This window comes from Pteropus medius, unplaced genomic scaffold, assembly GCF_902729225.1.
Source record: "Pteropus medius unplaced genomic scaffold, Ma_sr-lr_union100, whole genome shotgun sequence".
Lineage (NCBI taxonomy): Eukaryota > Metazoa > Chordata > Mammalia > Chiroptera > Pteropodidae > Pteropus > Pteropus medius.
This window is the reverse complement of record NW_024354875.1, coordinates 18,664,316-18,676,445: the sequence shown is the minus strand read 5'-3', so window position 1 is coordinate 18,676,445 and position 12,130 is coordinate 18,664,316. Positions and strand designations below refer to the sequence as shown.

Below are 12,130 nucleotides of genomic sequence, written 5' to 3'. Positions count from 1 at the left end.
GACTAGAATCCAATTCTTTTCTCTTAGCCCCATGATCTTTAAAACACTGTATGGGATGACTGCTACTGGGTTTATGAACAAAAGTTCTAAGTATTTATGTGCCTTTAGACAGTGCAGTCCTCTCCCCCAACCCCAACCAATTCCTCTCCCCACAAGGCATCACCTTGAATTGTTTATTAGCTCTTCAAGAGAAGTTTTAACTCAATATCCTTATGGACCAGGGTGATTCAACAGTGAATGATTGGAATCTGTGGAAATCTGGAGAACATAACCCACCTAAAAGCAATTATAATTTTAAAAAATCAAATTAAAGCATACTTTGATTAAACAAATGGACCCAAAGTATTTTAGATGGTGTCTAAGTTGCCTCACTTATCACACTCCCCACTTCTGCACTCTTCCTCTTAATACAGTCATTACTTCTCTTAATTATCTTTGTAACTTTGAGGACTATATGATCACTGCTATTTCTTCTATAAACTATAGACACTATTTCTTGGCTCCATTTTGTGAAATGCTAATCTTCCAATTCCTATTTTTCTGCTTTCTCTAACCCCAGTTCTTAACTCCCAACCTTTACCAGCTCTATGTTTATTGTGACACTGCCGTTGTTGAAAATATTTGCATTCAGTTTTACAGTTATGATTATCTAAAGATTGATACTAAAGTTGAAAAACAGTAAATACCATTTATAAATAATTAATGTAAAAATGTTATTCATTTCATGGCTCACTAAAGTTCTCTACTTTCCTTCTTATATATTCTTTTGTTTTTCCTGGAGTTTTTATATTTTTGCACTATTTTTCTTCATCTTTTCAAATATTTCTTTAACATTAAATGTATAATGTCCCTCCTTTGTCCCAGAGCCTTCCACCAGGCAAAGCCCTCCATTTTTTCACACTAATTCTATACCAGATTAAAGCAATATGAATTGTCTTCTAGAACTACTTCACAGTTACCATGCCATGTCTTTCTCTTCCTCTTAATTATACTTTGCCAGGGTTTGAGCTCAAATAAATTTATAAGAAAGGTTACACTTAGAAAAATATCTTTAGTCCTTATATGGACTGAAAATGGCTTTATTCTACCCTTGTACTTGATTGATATTTTGAGTGACTATGGAATTTTGAGTTGCAAATCATCTTCCTTCAGAAACTTGAAAATTATTCTATTAATTCTTTAATAGCTGTTCTAACTATATTTTTTGTTTTCTTGCAGAGCTCCAATTATCTGCAAGTCACACTTCAGGGAGATTCACAGTGACTCATCTTCTTGTTTGTTTGTACTGAGAGATTTTTTTTATTTGAAATTATAAATTTTCCCTTAAATGTATTTGAAAATCTTTAATTTAGGCACTATTTTCCTAAATCTCTTTAAGATTCTAATTGTTTTGCCTCTTTTATGATCTTTTCATGATCAGTTCCTTGGAAGGTCATTTTATTATTATTGGTTTTCTTTAACCTTGGTCTCTTTTTCATGTTGTTGACTTTTATTAATATTTTTGTCTTAAGTTATTTCTTAATTGTCTGGTGATCCTTAGTTGCTGTTCTATATTTAAGGATGAAGAACTAGAAAATGCTGAGCCCTCTGTACTTGAATGTGTCTTATTGATTAGAAGACATTACTTTAGGGTAAGCAAGAGCTGAACATTAGGCCTAAAGACCCTAAGCACCAAAATAATAGAGACTTTGTTCTGTGTTTCTAAGATGCATCTCTAGTTACTCTTATTGTCCCTCAGCAGTCCCCATGATTTCTTAGTGTCTGTTAAGGGGGGCATTCAGGAGGGATAATAAGAAAAACTTGCCATAGGGATGTTTTCATCAAAGTAGAATCAGTGAATAGAAGGCTGGCTATCCCATCTATACATGTTGAGTAACTATTTTGTTTCAGCTCCAGTGTCTCACTTTTGAATTCTGTTTTTCTTGGCATTATTGAGCCTCAAGCCTTTGGGAGCTTGTTAATGGCAAAGTTGCTTCCTCCTCACCTTCATGACCCTCCCGTATCTTAGGCAGTTTCCTCAGCTTGGCTTCACTCCATATACTTTGTAACAGCTTGATATCTTTTTAACCCCTTAATTTAATACTTGTAAATGAGGTTTCAGGAGGGAGTTTAAAGACATATCTCAATATTCCCTCTTAAAATGGCTACTCATCTGTTTAAAAGCAATTCTACTGACCTAGAGAAACTAAGCTTAAAATATCTAAAATGAAGAAAACCCAAGAACAAACAATTATTATAGTGTTGCATATCACCATATTCATAATAGCAATAATGCTGTTCAGAATGATTCAAAGGCGGCTCTCTATTGAAATAAATGCAAACTGCACATCTGTACATATCTTAAGGTGCACAGGATAAAAGCAGTACTACTGATTTCATGTTTCCGAAATGCCTTATACTCTGTCCTTTTTGTGTAGAATGAGACAACTGATTAATATTCTCAAAAAAAAGATTTATTGAAGTTCAAAATTATTTAATGAGATAGTCGCAAATATATTTGTGGAGGTTATCTTTCTTTACAAAAGAAATAGAAATGATGCATATATGTTATTCTATTTGAATTAGAATTTTATATAGATAATAAGAATTTGTGCATTGTAGAAGCAAAATGGGCCTATTGTTGCCTGCTACAGCAAATGAAGTGTCTCATAACTGGCAATTCAATGTGTTAATTCAGCTGCACCATCCAATTACCTACGATTCATCTCAACTTAGTGCACAGCAATAAAATTCTTTAAAAATCTGTGACAAAATATCTGTTCTAGGTTTGCCAAAGTGGGAAACACAGAAACTAAATTATAAAAATTGCTCATCACAATCCAGCAATAGCATCACAATGAATTTTTGACATGAAGTCGGTCTAAAGTAAATAATGAAACACATATTGGATGTTTTATAAGGAAAATCTAACCAAGGAATGTGAGAACTGCCTGAACTGAAATTGGCATCCCCTCAAATAACAAAGCATTCCCTTGGAGCCATGGGCCTGCCAACTGCCAACTGACCACAGGGCCCAAGCACACAATTCTAAAAGTAGACAAAGGTAATGAAATGTGAATTTAGCATCCCTGGCCTCTTGTTAAATGACCCAGATGCAAGAGTTGGAGCATCTATCTCTTACAGATTCAGAGACTAAATGATGAAATAAACAGAAGCTCGTTTCACCGCTCTTTTTTGCAAATTAAGACAACTAATAGATAATACGATCCCGCTACATGAAGATCTGTCAAGCCATAGAAGATAGATAATTCAAAGTAGAGAGCACCATGAAGAAGGCAAAAAGGAAGGGGGAGGAAGAAAGATATGGGAGAAGAAAAAGAGTATTAGGAAATGATAAACACAGTGTTTACTTATGAAGAATATACAGAGGAACACTGAAAATCTCTAGAATGTGGATAAAATCTGAATTATAATCAGGGACAAGCTGGTTTCTAATATTTTTCAAGACAAACAACATGTTTGTCTTGAAAAAACATGTACTCCCATTTGAGACTGAACTATCTAGAAAATCAAGAAATATGAGCCTTGAGAATTAAAATAAGTAGAATTTGTTATGAGGAAAAGAGAAAAAACTGTATTGTTTTAAAATCAGGCTAGTCAATAATCTCATAAACCCTCCCCTGATTACAGAATCTGAAAACGGAATTGTTTTAAAGTGTAGATTTTTATTTAAAAAAAAGACAGGTGGAGTAACTCATTACTGGAGGTATCTAATTTGAATAATTTACATAATCTAATCATATATCAGTCTAAAATTGTATTTCTTTAAAAGACTAAATAAAAGTCATATTAAAACACTGTCTTAGTGCATTCAACAAAAATATTAAGTAATAGAAAGTTGCTGAAAATCAACCAGAAGCCAGAAGGATAAAATGCATTAGTCATCATTGATTAATACATCAGTTACTTACAGAAAAAATAAGGTATTTCTTAGTAGGTTAGTTACAGATGTCGATCTTAGGGATTAAAGTCTGTATATAAAAATCTTATTTAGTTATGGATATAAATTTTTTCTTCCTGTCTGCATAACTATATGTTAATTCCTTGTTATTTTTTTTTTCTTTTTTTTGAGGGGGGAGTGGGGTCTGTAAGTAAAGACAATAATTAATCTATTTGAAGAAAACTACTCTGATTTTTCCATGTTTATTGTCCCCTTCATAATTAACTTTCTTTCTTAATTTGGTGTTATGACTTCTAAAAGGTAAACATTTTTGTTTTCAACTCTAGAAGTCTAAGGTTGTTGGTCAAGTTTTCTTCCTTTACTTTCAAAGGCAAAACTTACTTAAATAAGAAACAAGATATAGAAATCAGAGTTCTCTTTTCAATTCTGCTACTTTGAGCTTTGTGACCTAAAGCAGGTTGTTTTACTAATCATTTCATCAAAATAGCATAGTCCTTGCCCTGCCACTTATTAGCTTATTCCAGACAACTTACTTAACCTTTCAGAGACTCAATTTCCTCATCTGTAAAGTGGAGGTACTAACAAAACCTACTTTTGGGAGTCATTATGATTAAATAAATCAGTATCTGTAAAGCACTTTAAATGGCATCCAGAACACAGTAACCTCTACGTTTGTTAAATAAATAAAAATTAATAAGTATATCTGAAAAATGATATACTAGAAGTAGATCAGTTGCTTGGGACAGATTCTGTAGATCCATCCCAGGCAAATGAGAATCTTTATCAGTGGGACTTGAAAATCTGTTATTAAAACAAACAAATAAGCAAAAATAAAAACCTCTTTAGGTAATTTCAATTTACAAACTAGTTGTCAGCAGTGACACTCAACAGCATTTTAGGTCAATTTAGCTACATCTCACACACCCACCAGATTCTTTTCCTCTTCGGTGGCCACAGAGTCACTATTCAAAGCAATTTGGAATTTAATAGTATCCATTAGTTTTACAAAAGCAGTTAGAAGTTTAGCTTTGTAATTTTCTCTGACCTAAAGTAAAACTGTTTTGTCCTCACCAAGGTGAACAAAGAAATAAAAAAGGAGCAACCGATTTCCAAAGGTTGAGAACACTGGTTAGGGGCAAGGACATAGGAATAAATTGAGACATGTACCTTGTATTTTTCTCAATCCTCATTCCTTGTCCCAGGACACAGATTAGCACCTCTCAGTTACAGTGATTTGTGGTTAACTACCATGAAGAAACAAGTCACCTCCAATCCACTAAAATTTCAACAAACATTAAAACAGTAAACTGAGGTTAGAGCAATTGCTAGCTAGCATCTTTCCAAATTAATTGTCCTGACTTGCAACTAGAAAGAGAATAGAATAGCTATATGGGCTGTGTGTCATTCAGTGATGAATACGATGACTCTGCTGCCCTATGCTGTGTGGGTGCAGGAGGTCCATGGGGTGAGCAAAATATTATAGTGGTTCAGACTAAGAAGGGTTCCCAAGCACAGTTTACAAAATGTAGTAAAATAAATTACCAGACTGTGATGAAATTTTCATCAGTCTTTGTTAAATTAGAAAAATAACTGCAGTGAAAAAAAATTTACAGGAAGCTAAATTTATTTTATTTTAAGAACTATATTTTGAGATTCTGTTCTCCCATCTTAGTTCATGTTAAAATGTCCACTCTTTTATAAAATGATAGTGATATAAGTAAACTTTGTAAATCATTCTTACTATGCAAAAGAAAATGTTCACGTGGAAGTTGGGGTCATTTTTTTTAAAAATTTTATTAGTAAAAACATCAGATTGAAAACTACTGAAGCATTGGCTTAAGACACAGAGAGAGCTGGTGTGATTCTTGGCCCTACTACACATTAGCTGTTGATTTTGAGCAAGTGAGTCCTCATTTATACAATAGAGATAGCAACACTACTTACTACACCTACAGTTATAAGGATAAAATGATAAAATGTGGCAAGACCTATTAGATGTTCATTTACGCACAGTACAAGTACAAAGTAAATACTCAATAAAATTTAGTCATTTTGTGAATTTGTAACTATATTAACCATTGTTAACTCCTTCATAAATAAACTGAAATAGCTGTACTGTCACATATATTTGCTTCTGAGTATTTTGTCCCATTTTTCTTTCATTAGACTAATGGCATTATTGCATAGGGACTTTGATAGTTATGTAAATCTCAACCTCTCCATCTGAAACTAATTATAATAATAAAAATCTCAAGAAGAAATTAAGTCAGTTATCATGCTTCTGGCCTACAAGAAGATAATTCTTCCCATATGTGAAAATCCATTTTTTAACAAAAAAGAGGTGTTGTATTCATAATATCAAGGCAATTAACATTAGGTTAGAGAGTAAGTTGACATTTACTACTATCTCTGAAGTATAATTTGGATGATTTTGAATACATAGACCGTGCTTTACATCCTTTCTGTTTACAGAGGCTACTCAGCACACATATTATGTTCACCAAAGTACCAACCAACAGTTTAATCACCCTCTTCTCTATAATGTTTCACAAGAGCTTAAGTAAGATTTAAGTGACAATTCAATGTAGTTTAATGCAGAGCCCCAATTAATTCCACATCATGTGAAAACCCTGATAAATCTTGGACAGTTCCCATCTATCTTAACAATAAGCGCTTCTGAGAAAATACAAGTCTGAATATTTAATATGAACAATATGTTTAATTTTGTCACATAACAGAAAATATGATCACAAATATGTTCATATTTATGATGGAATAGTCACTACTTTCCCTATATCCCTTTCAAGTTACATTGGAAGGATTAACTATTAATATGGAACAATTTTTAAAAACTGATATTTCGCATCTTGCTGTAGGTCTATTGTACAGGTTGGACGATTATAGTAGGATGAACAATAAGAAACTAACAGTTTATGAGGACCATAATAGTTATGTGGGCATTTGACTGAAGTTGGGCCCTTAGAGAAAAGGCATGTCTCCCTACTTTAACTTACATTTTAAACACTAGGTCTCAGCAATCTCTTAATAATCTGTAGTAAGGACTTTTGAAAATTAAGAATTTTAGCTTAAATAGGTCCTGAGACATAGCAAGAAAATAAAATTGGAAACTCATAGCTACAAATGAATTTTAGCTAATGCACTTACAAGGAACTCTTGGTCATATGTTAATGACACAGATGTCTTCAGCCACTTTTAATTATTTCTTGGTAGTCAAGCTAATACCAATTAAATATTTTATTATAAATATACTACACTGAAAACATTCACAGAGGTCTAAATCTGAATCAAGGAGAAATAAGTATCAAATGTATAAAATCTGTTTGATTTATATTTTGCTCTCAAAGAAAACTGCTTATAATGCCCCAAATGGATGACCAACTACAACTGAATTAATGTGTGTATTCATTTTAACAAATTTCTTTAAATTCTCTAAGTATTAAATCTCACAATGAAAAGCTTGACTCTTTAGAAACACATATGCCTGTAATTGAATAGCAGGAGTCCTTAATTAAACAATGTGCTTTAAGATAGAAATTGTAAATAGAAGTCTAATCTGGTAAAATGATAAATGGTTTATTAAAGCGGACGATGTTAAATTTTTAAATGTGATTTATGTGTTCAAATATATGCTTAATGTATATGTGTGGGGAGGTGATATTAAGAAATGTCACCTAATAGATTGTCAGAGTCAATATGAGCCATATATTTATCTCTTGGTTTGATATTTCATGTGTTTATTCTGACAAGAGTAAAAGGAAGGATTTAGAACAAAAGCCCAATTAAAATTTTTTAATAACTAGGCATGTAGTCACTAAAACGTCAAAGCAGGATCTGTTAGATCTTATTAATTTATATCTACGTTCCTATTACTAAAAGAGACACAAACCCAAGAAGGTGATGTAGTAAAAGTTAGTCAAAATTTGTTGTTTATTGCAAGAGGTGCCACTTGAGAATAAGATGCCTAAAAGGCAAATTAAAGAACAAAACTATAATAACTGTTCATTTTCTTAAAGCACAATGAACACATCAGAGACATGCAGTGTTGTTATCTATTGCACATGGTGAAACTGTGTTAATACTTTATTCTCAGTCACTTACTTTTCTCGTTATTCAGAAACACCAATGTTCTCTTTATTTGCCTAACCAAAAAGAATAAAAATTCTCACTTGCTTGTTCTCTCACCCTCTTCCTAAAATGCCAAAGTTTTAAAAAGCTGAACAATCTCTCTATTACATGGAAATGTTCCTGTTACGACTACTGCTTTTAAAAATCAAGTTGGCAAAATGGAAACATTGTATTTCACTCTGACAAAACCTGAAATTAATACACATTAAGTTAGAAAGTTAAATGTGTCTCAAAATTCTTATCAGTAAGAAATCAGATCTCAAACAATATCAGAATTTCACCTTCAGTAGTCTTTGCTATTTTTAAATACAAAAAAAAATTTGGAAAGAGTATCAGGTGATTTGTAAGTAACATTTTTAAAGCAAAATTGCCTTGAACATGACCCTGAACAATACTCAACTGTTTTAAGAGGTGACTACCAAATCATCGTAAAAGCAATATTGCAGTCCATGGGTTCCTACTAGTTCCCTGTACCAGGAGGCACGGCATTTCCAAGTACTTTGGCAAATGCACATATACAAGTAGTATCATGCCTCTCATGTATTTGAAGCAGTAAGGACACTTATAAATTATTTAAGGTAAGTGATTCAGTTTGCAGATCAATTTATAGCCCCCAAATATTTTAAGCTGATACTCCTGTTCTTTTATTAAAAGAGAACTTTTCACTTCTTAAAAACCACACAGAAGTATTCACCCAAAAATGATGTCATATCCCAGTTTACTTTAAAGTAGGAAGGTTGAGAGATGCCATCCATTTGAGCCTCTAAACTCATTTCTTCGATTCTACAGGAACTATTAAAGAACATCAGTCAAGCTAAAGACTTGCAGAGAGGGGCAAATTCAAGCAGTGATGAGCTAAAAAGTCACAGAGGACTCATGTTTCAACATCCCTTCTATTAGTCCTCTATACCCATTCATAAAAGACTAAATGAAGCAGGGAAAAAAGGGAAGCGGAATTCAACTTCTTGTAAATATAGGCCCATAGCATAGCTGGGTGACTTCAAAGCCTATAATTAATGCATGCTAATCAATCAAGTTTTTATTAAGCATTTACTAATTTTCTCACATTGTGCTAGGGTCTACATATCTGAGACATACTCGGTTCCATTCTGGACTCTGGGATACAGAATTAATGTACACCAGCAGTGCTGTATTGCCTTTGAAAAAGCTTTCTTTTCTTCCTCCCAAACCTGATCTGAGACACAGTGCCTCTTAAGCCCTGAAATGAACATCACAGAAATGGTGAATTAAAAGCATTTATTTAAACAAGCAGGAGCAGCCAGGGAATATTCTCAGAGGAGTTGAAGGTGGGCAGGGGCATCAGACAGAGATGTGAAATCCTGATTTGTGGCAAACAATGTGGAGAGACGCATATTTCTTACGTTCGAAGCCAGTCTTTGCCTATGAAAATTTTCCAAATCTATCCATCTCTGAAATCACTCAAACAGGCTTTCAATATTAAGATTCTAATTTTGCAGGAGAGGAGGAGTTTGTAGAGATCAGGGGAAAGGAAAGATCAGTAACGCATGCAAAAGTCAAGAAGAAGAAAGGAAAGGATGGGTAAAAGAAAATTATCTGGAAAGGTAAGAGGTCCAAACTAAGTCACTAAAAGGATGATCTTACTTTTCAATATTCTCAAACCATCAGGTTTCTTTAACACTAGAGGGCATGAACACACACACACACATACACACACACACACACAAATACACACGAGAGGGTAGCACCCTTGAGCAAAGGCAGCCTTCATATAAAGCTAAAGATCTGGGGGCCCCAAGGAAACACGGAATTTCAAGGGGCTGAGGTAGCCAGTCTCTAGCCCTGGGAAGAGTGATCGCGATCTTCCCCAAGGAAACCGCTCAAGGATTGAACGCTATGGCAGTTTAAAGCACACAGTACCCTCTCCTCCGCTAGTAACACCTTTGCCTCACGAAATCTCTCACCCTTTCGAGATTAGTTTTCCCTGGATCTCTTAGCTTCTGTGTTTGTCTGCCCACTGTCTCTTCTGTGGTTCCTAGTAAAGGCTGGAGATGTAGACTCTCCACCTGGAAATTCAACTGATCGTAGCCAAGGAACGTGGTAAGGGGAGGGGCACCCGCAGCTTTCGCAGTCCAAACCAGCAGCCGCCTGCGCTCGGGTTAGCAGAAGCGCAGAGCCTTCGGACCCCGGGAGGGGAGGCTGGCCCTCGCACCCCACATTCAGCCCCTCGACCCCACAGCCCAGACAAGGGCAAGCTGCATCCATCCCTGCATCCCCTCTGGCTCCCCGCAGAAAGGTCTCTGTACCTGGATGTGTACAGAAGATGGGCCAGGGCGTGCTCCCCCGGCCAGGGCGCCTCGGGATCTGGGAGCTGGTGTTCGGGAGGACGAGGCAGGAGAGATGAAAGAGAGAGATCGAAATAGGCAGCGAAAGGCAGAAATGGGGACAATACTGCAAGACCAGCGGAAGGGACAGAGTATAACAGGGACACAGAGGCATCCCAAGAAAGGGAGAAAGAATGAAAGAGAAACAGAAACACACAGAAGGGTTGGGGAGACAGAGAAAGAAACTGAGTCAGAGACAGAAAGACATACAAAGAGAGTGAGGCAGAGGAGCACTCAGAGTCAAACGGAGGCAGAAAGAGGAAGGCAACCGTCGAGGAAGACATCCAAGACCCAAAACGTCCCCAGTGTCGGGCCGTGCAGAAACGCCAGCGCACCGTAGCCCCGGGTGGCCCGCGGTTGGTGGGAGAAAGTTGCCGGGGTGGAAAGGCCGAGCCGCCCCACCGCCGAGCGTCACCGAGGCACTGAGGGTGGCCAGCGCCCCCAGCTCGGCGGCGTAGCGGAGAATGCAGGGTAGAGGGCGGGCGGCGGCACAAAGTTCCGCGCCTCGCGGTCCTCTCTCCGTACCTGCAGCGGCAGGCGAGCGCGCTCCGAGCTCCCGGGAGGGCCCTCACCGGATCCGCCAGAGCTCCTGCCCCGGGACTGGTTCGGGGTACTGAGCTCTGCGCTCTGTCACGCGCTGCAGGACTTTGCGGTGCCCACCCGGCACTCTGGCCGCCCAGTGGGGACTCGCTCCAGACAATTACAAAGAAGACAGGGGGAGCAATAGAGAGAGACGGAGACCTGCTGTCGTGGCCCAGGATCCCGCGAAGAGGGAACGGCGGTCCACGCACGGAATCCAGCCTCCGACCCAGCCGGGCAGACTCTGGCCCGCCGCTCCGACAGCCGGGCGCGCCGAGCCCGCGCTCACCTGGAACCCGCGCTGGCCCGCGAGCGCCGCACTCAGCCCAGCTCCCGCCCTCGCCTCTCTCTTCACACTTCCCCGGGAGAAGAGCGAGCCGGTTCCGGCCTCAGCCAGCCCCAGAGAGGCGCCCTCATAGCGCAGCGGCGGGCGGCAGGGCTCCGTGAGCGCGGCGAGAGCAGGCGCCCAGGCCGAGGAAGCGCAGGAGACCGAGAGAGGGCTCCTAGCACATTGTCACCTCAGCAGAGCTGCCGCCGCCGCCGCCTGGTCACTTCGGCCCCCGGCCCCCGCCCCCTCCCACCCCAGCCCGCTCCCTCCCAGCCCCTCCTCCTCGCGCGGTCCCTCCCCCTCCCGTAGCCCCAGCCTGGAGGCCTGTCACAGGGCTAGTATCATTATTGCACCAGCACCCCACCTCCACTCCCTTCCCTTCCTCTTCCCTGCTCCTCCTGCTCCTCCTAATAAGTGCTGTAGCACAGAGATGCCTCTAGCTGTTCAGGAGCCTGCATGGAGCAATGTACACACGTGTCCTGTATGATGCCACTGGTGCACAGGCAATGCCTGAAAAGCACAGTGTGTGGTTGGCTTCTCCTCCCTCGAACTCTCATGACCTCTGGGAGAGTCTAGGGGTCCCCACCATCAAAAGAAAAAAGCCAGTTTCATACACCCTCGTGTTAAGAGAGTAAATTTGTAGTGAGCCTCTGTGGTGGAATGCTAGGGCGTCCAAGCTGCCCTCAGGATAGCCTGTATGTTTGACTCCTGCTGTCTGCTCTCCAGTGGAGAGGATAAGCAGGGGAACTTGAGGCTTGGGTGCTCTGGAAGTAGAAAGGACATGCAAGAGCTTTTGGTTTCAAACCATTTAAG

At 38.6% G+C, this 12,130-nt stretch overlaps 1 protein-coding gene across 2 annotated transcripts in view; it reads right to left on the bottom strand.

Annotated features, from left to right (window-relative positions):
• GALNT13 (polypeptide N-acetylgalactosaminyltransferase 13) overlaps positions 1–11,539 on the bottom strand; it is a 451,827-nt gene extending 440,288 nt beyond the window's left edge. For both annotated transcript variants that reach the window (XM_039855967.1, XM_039855968.1), the window contains exon 1: positions 11,152–11,539. The gene's annotated coding sequence lies outside the window, so the exon portion shown is untranslated. The remainder of the gene's footprint in view (positions 1–11,151) is intronic.
• Between the last annotated feature and the right edge of the window lie 591 nt (positions 11,540–12,130).